Genomic DNA, 10,103 nt, shown 5'->3' with positions numbered 1-10,103 from the left:
TCAGGTACTCCACCCTGTACTGTTTTTTTTTTGTTTCACCTTCTGCTTTTTTTATGGATTAAAAACATTGCCCATCACCTATTATTTCAGTCCAACCTGAAGTGCTGTGAGCAATAAAGAGGGAAGTTATGATGTCATCGTAGCACAGACAAAAGCAGATTCTCTGCTTTTAGATGCAAAAGGTGGGGCAGTGATCTCTCGGTTGGGCAATGGGCTAGAGAAATGCGAACAAGACCATTTGAAGGGGCAGATTCTGGACTTCACCACATTGAACACCATACCCTACTTCACAGGAATTGCATCACTGTGTGATTAGAGTATGGAAATCATATTAGCTAACACTACAACTGTAGTGAATGGCAATAATGTGTGGGCCAGTCCCAGAAATAACACAATTTCTTCAGTCCATATTTCTCATGGTATGCAAATGCAGAAGTATCATAATGCTTTTCAGCAATTATAATGCTCTCGGCTAAGAGACTTTGACTAGTCTTAGTCAAAGTCTAAGAGAATAGTAAGTTAGCAAGAGATGAGGTGATTAAGTGATCATTGCAATGAAATGCTTATAATAAGTAATTCGTTTCTTAAATTAAGTCTGTAATCCCTCAACTGCCCTCTTGCCACTGAGCGCCCCGTACCACTCCCTTTATGTATATTGTCCCCTTAGAAACCCCCACTGCCCTCGGGGTTGACATTGCCATTTTTGGACCCACTGATCTACAGACCATCCCACTCGGGGACTTGAGCTATATTAATTTTTTTGTGACTCTGTTTTTCTGCTATCATCACTGTATGTGATTTGTGATGTGTGCCATGAGCTGTTGGCGCTATGATTTGCTCCTTGGCCTGGAGTAATGCTGTTTTCATGTGAATGGTTGAATGATTATTAAACATGAACTTGATTAAAGACTGACCCTTAAACTATACCATAATGGATCAGAGGGTACCATTTGAAACTCCCCTGCTTTTTAAGAATATCTACGTGCTGCATTTTTGTACCTTACTGCAACAGATTTGCCAAACACCAACATACATCAGCATCACATCATTCTGGAAATTAGACAGCACACATCCAGTTGTACAGAGTGCTTGCACCAGTGAACCTTTGCCTGCACACAGAAAGATAGCAATCCTTTTAGAGAAATAGAATCATGTTGTTCCATATCTGATTAGTCATTAGTCAATCACAACAGAACCATGCTTTTATGGCATCGTACTCTGTTCAGCTGTGCCATTTAAAAGGCCACCCCTATGTTTTTAGGCAAACTGCTGCACTCTGCTGCAGAAGCTGACTGCTGGTTCTGAACCTTGTTTCTTCTGGCCATTGGGTGAGTTTAACTTTCCTTGCCTCCTGCTGTCCTAGGGTGCTTATGGTATTTGGATGTGCTGTATAAACTGGATCTGCAAGTGTATTAAGCGTAGCTAAGGCCCCTGAGCCAGGAAGGTTAGAATGGCTCTCATTTTCAGACCTTGCTTTCAGCAATCGTGCTGGAAGCCAAATTCCTATAACTGCCTTTTCTGAATCAGGAACCTGAAATCCTTAGTGTACACAACACCTGCCGAGCACCGTGACTGAACATCTCTGTCTTTGATCATTCCCCCCCTGAAATTGGTAATTTGGTTTATCATGTATCAAGGTACAGTGAAAAGCTTGTTTTGCATTTTGCCCATACAGATCATTTCACTACAATAACAAATTGACTTGTAAACGAGAAAACAATAACAGAATGCAGAATAAAGTGTTACGGTTACACCGAAAGTGCAGTGCCGATCGACCTCAAGGTTCAAGCTCATAGCCAGGTAGAATGTAAGGTCGAGAGCATATCTGCCAGGCCATTCAGTAGGCTTGCAACAGTAGAGTAGAAGCTGTCCTTGAGTCTGGTGGTTTGTGCTCCCAGTTGGAGGGAGGAGAAGAGAGACTGTACAGCTGACTTCTGTCAGCTGATCTGCGCAGGATATCAGGACATGGCCCAATGTTTTCCAAGGGATCATCCTCTAGAAAACTGCTCTCGCATCCACGATGGTGACTGTAGATTCAGGTGTACTGGAGGCTCTTGGGATGGCTGGTAATGTAGCCATTCCATTATGTTCAAAATATGCATAGAAAGCACTCAGCTCGATTCAGGGACGCTGCAGAAATAACAAGTCCAAATGTTCACTAGCTTCACATTCTCTGCTGAAAGGAAAATTGAGAAATCTCTCTAAAGCTGCAGTGATCTGAATCCTTTGAGACATGACACAGATCAGTCACTGTTTTGTACAATGATCAAGTTTTCTAACATTTCTCTCAGTATCAGCAAACAAAGGAGCAGTCGTAACTTCAGGAAGGGGGACAGCGCATACGCTCCAATCGTGCTGAGGGTTGAGTTCCTAGAAGTGGATATCACCAATAGCTCATCCTAGACCAACCACATAGATGTCATGGACAAGAAAGCTGACCAGGACCTTTATCGATACACCTATCCTAGTGCACAATGGCTTTGTATGCAAAATGTCCTGCTTGTAACCACAACAAAAAGCAGGAAGATGTGGTCACAGCTCAGCACATCACAGAAACTAGCTTCCCCTCAATGGACTCTGTTTATTCTTGTCCCTACCTCAGTAAAGCAGCCAGCATAATCAAAGACCTCACACATCATAGACTTCTATCTCTTCTACCCTCTCCCATCAAGCAGAAGATACAAAAGCCAGAAAGTATGTACTACCAGCTCAAGGGCAGCTTCTATACCGTTGTTATAAGACTCTTGAGTGGACCTGTTGTATGATAAGATTCCTGATTTCACCATCTATCTCGTTATGATCATGCACTTTATCATTTATCGGTAGCTTTTACACCTTATTCTGCATTGTTATTGTTCTAACTTGTTCTACCTCAAAGCACCGTGTAATGATTTTGATCTGTATGAACAATATACTAGACAAGCTTTTCACTGTATCTTGGTACATATGACAATAATAAACCAATACCCATACCAGTAGAGGTTTATTAAGGGATTGCATATCCTATCACAGTCATCCCCCATCATTCAGCAAGAGTTTATGATGAGAAGTCTTCTGAGCATGGTTATTCTTCTGTTCCATTCCATGTCAAGAGGCTTTAGGCTTGTCTTTCTGTGTTCAGAACGATCGTTGCAAGGTTGGATATAACTAGAGTTTGGATGTGGCAATAGTAGGCTCCTGATGTAATGAGAAGGGAAAAGGAAAGGGGATTTTGCAGTGTTTTCTTTTAGCTTTCAGTGATGGTTCTTAATTCACTTTAAGGACAAGACCATAATTATTCTCAATCATTACAGGTGTGGTCGTAGTGACATCTTAGCAATAAAAGAACATTCATTCATTTAGTTTGTTTAGACTGCTGCAGCAATGAACTGGGATATACAGGAATATTACACACAAGGGACCCTGCAGAGGCTGAAAACCCAGAATAACACACACGAAATGCTGGTGCAACTCAGCAGGTCAGGCAGCATCTATGGAAATGAAGAAACAGTCGGTGTTATGAGCTGAGACACTAATTTAGGACTGGAGAGGAAAGGGGAAGAAGCTAGAATAAGAAGGTGGGGGGAGGGGGAGGAGGACAAGCCATAGGTGATGGATGAAGCCTGGTGGGTGGGGAGAGGGGGTGGAGTAAAACGCTGGCACATGATAAGTGGAAGAGGCAAACGGCTGGTGAAGAAGAAATCTGATAGTAGAAGAGAGTGGATATTGGGAGAAAGCGAAGTAAGAGGGCACCAGGGAGAGGTGAAATGCAGATGAGGAGAAGAGGTTAATGGCAAAATGACAAAGAGGGGAAGGGAGAAGTTACCAGAAGTTGGAGAAATCAATGTCATGCCATCAGTTTGGAGGCTACCTAGATGGAAGTGTTTCTCCTCCAACCTGAGAGTGGGCTAATCGTGGGATTTGTAAGTACTGTACCACATCATTAAATAGAGTGCTATACAGGTATACCATATAGAAATCATACATTGTATCTCAGCACGTGACTCATGGTCTGAAAGTAAACATGAAGCAAATCATAGATCTGAGGCTGTAAGACAGGAACAGCAAAGCATAATGGTGGAGATCAAATGAGTTTGGCAGTTCTCAGAGAAAAGAGATCCAGACAACAATCCAAAGTTGAGTAAGAGCATGCAATCTTCAACCACAATCTGAAAGTGGACATGAACCGTGATGGGCTACACCAGAAGATGTTCCATGAGGACCTGAAGATCATAGGTATCTGATGGAAAATGTCTGGATGCAAAATACTGCCCTTTTGATGGTGTGTGGAGGAGATAAATGCCCACAACTTGAAAGAGAGACACACAAAAGGAAAACAGGGGCATGCTCCTGCCATAGAAATAGAAGACTATGCCACCCTGGGTTAGAAAAATTATGCAGGACTGAGATCAGTGTACTGGAAGATGACACATGAAGAATTGATAGCAACTTGCTGATCAAAAGTGCACAATACTAAGTGAAAGGGTCCTAAATCAAATATATTCAAGATGTTTGATAAAATGTTTGGAAGCTTATGATGATTTGAGAAAACTTAAAAGGAAATCCAAGAGCAGAAAGATGTTACAGCTGAAACTTTATTGTGCTGAGAAGGGAGCATCAACCGGATAGCTAACATTACACTTCAACCATAAAGGCAAAGAAGATAATCAAGATTGTCCCACCTACTGCCAGCTATGGAAGAAATTGTGACAGCTTTGGTAAAAGCCAAAGTTTGCAGCAGGCTTGGTGCCCCCAGCAGCTGTGGAACATGGAGCCTGATAAATGAGACCTTTATCAACAACCACAGATTGATGAAAGAAGCTCCTGTTCTATCTCTATGGATGGAAATGCCCTGTAGAAAATTACCACTCATCATGGGAACAAATCTACAAAGAGCAATTCATTGAACACAAACAATACCAGGATTAATACCAGCAACATTGAATGTAACCTACGACAAGCAAAAGGTGTACCTCACCAAATAAAGCTGCAACTCACTGCAGAGGGAGGTATTTGCACCCTCTCAACATCTTGCTGTCTGAATTATAGTTGTACGTGATATTGAACAAGTGTGTTTCTGTTTTAGAATGGATCATCCAGATTAACAGTTTTAACAAAGAAGATATAATCTCATACTCTATTATTCAGCAGTTTAATAATATTATCTTTGGGGAAACATAAAATATATTTCTTGGAAGTGCATGGCCTGTAGTCTAAAAATAAATATAATATAAGTAGATTTGAATCATTTAGTAGATTTAATGAGAGAGCTTTGAACGCAAGATGTAACATCCATACAAATTCTAACAGATTAATTCATGAAGGATCCTTTCAGACATATACCATGATTGATATGCCAATATTTGAAATCTCCATACCAAAGTAATTGGCAGTAGCAATCACATGAGGATTACTTCATTGTATCTGCTTGAATCATACACATTTCTGATCATGTGGGTCAGCTGTTTACCCATCTAATTGGATGCCATCTAGAGTAGCTACTGTTTATGTAATCATCTGATAGAACACTGAGCTGAGAGGCCTTGTGCTGCCCAGAAGTGTTTTTTTTTGGATTTCCACGTTTGCATTTACATTATTCGCAGAACATCTGAGATAAAAACCAAGTTAGTGACAGCACCAGAAAGCAAACTCAATGCTTCCACTTTGGTGTTGGTGACGCAGGCGTGAGTTGTCCTGATGCACTTTAAGAGCAGGGTCCCCTTCTTGCAACCTGAGTAGATCTGATCCTTCCTGCTCCTTGCTGAGACAATCTCCTGCTGCTTGCAATTTTAGCTTGGCAGACAAAATGGGAAGCATTATTCTGAATTCAGTGATAATATGGCTGCGTCATTTGTTTTGTGAGACTTTGCCTGCCAGTCTCCAAGTGTGGGTGTGTGTGATTTGCTGTCTCGGTATTGCAGCCAAATATAGCATGTGCAGAGAGCAGTTCCAAGTATAAGAGCTCTCACCTGAACGTAATTCGGGAGACGGTGGGATTCCTTTCACCGCTGCTCCATATGGGTTCTGTTAATGTGAACGGACAGCTCAGTGGCTGCCATCTGCCAGGGTCTCCTGCTGTGCTCCTGAATGGCCGTCTTGTCCCCTCACACCAGGGACTTACTCCAGAAGGGTGTTGAAAGGATCATGGGTGAGTAGGGGAGGGGTTGTTTACAGTGTAGATCCATCCTCCTCTATTCCTCTGTCTCCCATTTCAATCCAGCACAAGCCCACAGCAGTTGTAGCAGAGCTGTGGTTCAGGGGAGAATGCCCATTGATGTGATTTAGCACAGTAAAATACCTTCCAGCTGCATTGAATACATAATTTATGCATTATTTCCTTTATTGTATCTTACCCATCCATCCAGCATCCTCTTTGATTTCCTACCATCAGGTAGGAGACTACGATGCATAAAAACAAGAACGGTCAGAATGAGAAACAATTTCTCCCCCCAGGCCATTAGGCTTCTGAACTCCCTGCTGCATTGTATTTGACGTGTCACTGGTTAATCTGTACCGTACCTTACAATATTTAATATTAAAGCACTTTAGTTTGTTATTTATCTGTGATTCATCTGTAGCTTTTACCCTTACCTTCATAAATTATTGTGTGTTATAGTATGTGTGTTAAGTGATTTACACCCTGGTTCGAAGAAACACTGTCTCATTTCTATATACATTATATGGTAATATACATTATATACATCTATGTAGTTAAATGACAATAAACTTCATTTAACTTGACCTTTGAGGTTGGCCAGTGAATATACTGTATACCCGCACTTGTACAATCTCTTAAGATTAAGACTTGTGTCTCAGTCTTAAATAGGGACTCCATTGCAAGATTGATTGGTACTCTGTTTAAGGAGGTAAGGAATTCTTAGCCATTTGTACATATTTACATGGAACCTTAAACAAAATTAAAATTCCCAGAATGCTCGACAGGATTGTCATGAAGCAAATGGCAATTGTGATTAAGGTATCTATCTATAGATGCTTATAACCTTCTCATGTTGATTTTTTTTAATGTTTTGTGCAGTATTATAAGCATTCACATACCAAAGCTAAGCTCTGAGAGATGAAGAGGAATGATTATGGAACAGGTAAAAGAATGGAAGTGTTTTTTTTGCTCTGTGGATGAGTTGTGTACTTAAAGTGCTTGAGGGTGTAACTTGACCCGTATAACTGGAGTACCTTATGTAAGTCAACATCTAATGATCTGAATATAAAAGCCTTCTCTAGGTTAGCTCATGTGTCTGCAGAATAGTTGAGGATTTAACTGCAGTGAGTGCAAAGATATAAACTCTCTAGAAACTCCATCATTGTACTAGATGATTGCAGCATCGTGAAGTGTCAGAAACAAAGGCCGTGTCTTTCCAATCAGATCATCAGACCATAGGATATAAGAACAGAATTAGGCCATTTGGCCCATTGAGTCTGCTCAGCCATTTCAAGATTCAACATTCAAAAATTTTATTGTCATTCTAACCGTACATCAGCTCTGCAGGGCAGAATGAGACAGTGTTTCCCAGGAGAAGTGCAATCATGGCTGATCCAATTTTCCTCTCAGCCCCAATCTCCTGCCTTCTCCCCATATCCCTCCAATCAAGAATCTACCTACCTCTGCCTTAGATATACAAAAAGATTTGGCCACCATAGCTGCCTGTAGCAAAGAATTCCACAGATTCACCACTTTCTGTCTAAATAAATTCCTCTTCATCTCTGTTCTAAAAGGATGCCCCTCTATTCTGAGGTTGCGTCCTCTGACCTTAGACTCTACCATCATAGGAAACATCCTCTCCACATCCACTCTATCAAGATATTTCTTCATTCAATAGGTTTTGATTAGGTCACCCCTCCCTCTTCCGAATTCCAGTGAATACAGGCCCTGAGACATCAAACATCCTTCAAGCCATTCAATCCTGGAATCATTTTTGCAAACCTCCTTTGAACCCTCTCCAGTTTCAGCACATCCTTTCTAAGGCAAGGGGCCCAAAACTGCTCACAGTACTCCACATGAGGCCTCATCAATGCTTTATAAAGTCTCAACATTACATCCTTGAGTTTATATTCTAGTCTTCTTGAAAAGAATGTAAACATTGCATTTACCTTCCTCACCACAAAATTTACCTGCAAATAAACCTTTAGGAAATCCTATACAAGGACTCCTAAGTCCTCTTGCCCCTCATATTTTTTGTATTTTCTCTCTATTTAGAAAATAGTCAACCCTCTCATTTCTTCTATCAAAGTGCACAACCATACACTTCCTGATACTGTATTCCATCTGTCATTTTTTGCCCATTCTCCTAATCTGTCTAAGTCCTTCTGCAGCCTCTCTATTTCCTCAGAACTACCTGCCTCTCCACCTATCTTCATATCGTCTGCAAACTTTGCAACAAAACCATCAATTGCATCATCAAAATCATTGACATATAACAGTAAAAGAATGGGTCCCAACACTGACCCCTGTGGAACACCACTAGTCACTGGCAGCCAAGCAGAGAAAAATCCTACCAAGCAGCCATGCTAGGATTTTAACTATAATACCATGGGCTCATAGCTTGTTAAGCAGCCTCATGTGTGGCACCTTGTCAAAGGCCTTCAGAAAATCCAAGTACAAAACGTCAACCAATTCTCATTTGTCTGCCTTGCTTGTTATTTCTTCAAAGTACTCCAACAGATTTGTCAGTCAAGATTTTCCCTTGAGGAAACTATGCTGACTACGGCCTGATAATATCTTATGCCTCCAGGTACCCTGTGACCTCATCCTTAATAATCAACTCCAACATCTTCCCAATTATTGAGGTCAGACTAACTGGCCTATAGTTTCCTTTATTCTGCCTCTCTCCCTTCTTGAAGAGTGGAGTGACATTTGCAATTTTTCAGTTTTCTGGAACCATACCAGAATCTAGTGATTCTTGAAAGATCATTACTAATGCCAGCACAATCTCTTCTACCACCTTTTTTCAGAACTCTGGGGTGTACTCCATATAGTCCAGGTGAGTTATCTAACTTAATACATTTTAGTTTCTCAAGAACCTTCTCTCTAGCTATGGTAACTTCACACACTTCATGACCTCTGATACCTGGAACTTCCACCACACAGCTGGTGTTTTCCACAGTGAAGGCTGATGCAAAATGCTTCTTCATTTCATCCGCCAGTTCCTTGTCCTCCATTACTACCACTCCAGCATCGTTTTCCAACAGTCTGATATCCACTCTGGCCTCTCTTTTAGACAGAATCTGAAGAAACCTTTGGTATCCTCTTTAATATTATTGGCTAGCTTACTTTCATAGTCTATCTTTAACTTCTTAGTAACTTTTTAAATTGCCTTCTGTTGGAGTTTAAAAGCTTCCCAATCTTCTAACTTCACACTAATTTTTGCTCTATTATATGCCTTCAGCCACCTGACTTAGGTTTAAGAGATGCTTTAACATTATTATGAAGAAGATTAGGAAAGTGCTAGTGCCCTGAGCAATATTCACTCAGTCAACATCAGAAAAACAGACTTACTGGTCACTCTCACATTTTTGTTTGTGGGAACATCTTGCACACAATCTGTGTTTCTCATATTACAGAACTCTCGTTGAGATTGAGTCACTTCTCGCCGAAATTGTGCACTATGTGTTTGCATTGTCTTGCCATTGTAGCTAAATAATGAATACATCACCCTTTGTTAATGGCCCAGGAGAAACAACAGGACCATCCATGTCCTGACTGAGAATGTCATTCATAATGTTGATGACCACTTACCATGCTAAATACTACCACTAAATTATGCCGTGGAAAGATCATCTGGAGGTCATTCATCAGTGGAGAAGAGAAGTCAATGGTTCCTAGACTGAGTGCTTGCATCCAGTTGAGCACGACTTGGAATCTCTAGTCATGTAGAGATCTCTGCTCTGAATTCCAGTGCTCCCTCCAGCTCCACTATCAGCTATAGCTTTTATTTATTTACTGAGATAGGAGCAGAAACGGTGGTGGAGGCGGATACGATCGGGTCTTTTAAGAGATTTTTGGACAGGTACATGGTGCTTTGAGTAATAGAGGGCTATGGGTAATCCTAGTAATTTCTAAGGTAGGGACATGTTTGGCACAACTTTGTGGGCCAAAGGGCCTGTATTGT

At 41.0% G+C, this 10,103-nt stretch overlaps 1 protein-coding gene across 1 annotated transcript in view; it reads left to right on the top strand.

The window, feature by feature from the left end:
- Positions 1-6,003: 6,003 nt before the first annotated feature.
- Positions 6,004-10,103, top strand: part of slc29a4a (solute carrier family 29 member 4a) — a 229,853-nt gene continuing 225,753 nt past the window's right edge. Inside the window, exon 1 of the mRNA XM_073060696.1 lies at positions 6,004-6,127. The gene's annotated coding sequence lies outside the window, so the exon portion shown is untranslated. The remainder of the gene's footprint in view (positions 6,128-10,103) is intronic.

The sequence above is a fragment of the Hemitrygon akajei genome, chromosome 11, assembly GCF_048418815.1.
Source record: "Hemitrygon akajei chromosome 11, sHemAka1.3, whole genome shotgun sequence".
In the NCBI taxonomy this organism is placed as follows: domain Eukaryota; kingdom Metazoa; phylum Chordata; class Chondrichthyes; order Myliobatiformes; family Dasyatidae; genus Hemitrygon; species Hemitrygon akajei.
This window is presented reverse-complemented; position numbering and strand designations above follow the sequence as displayed.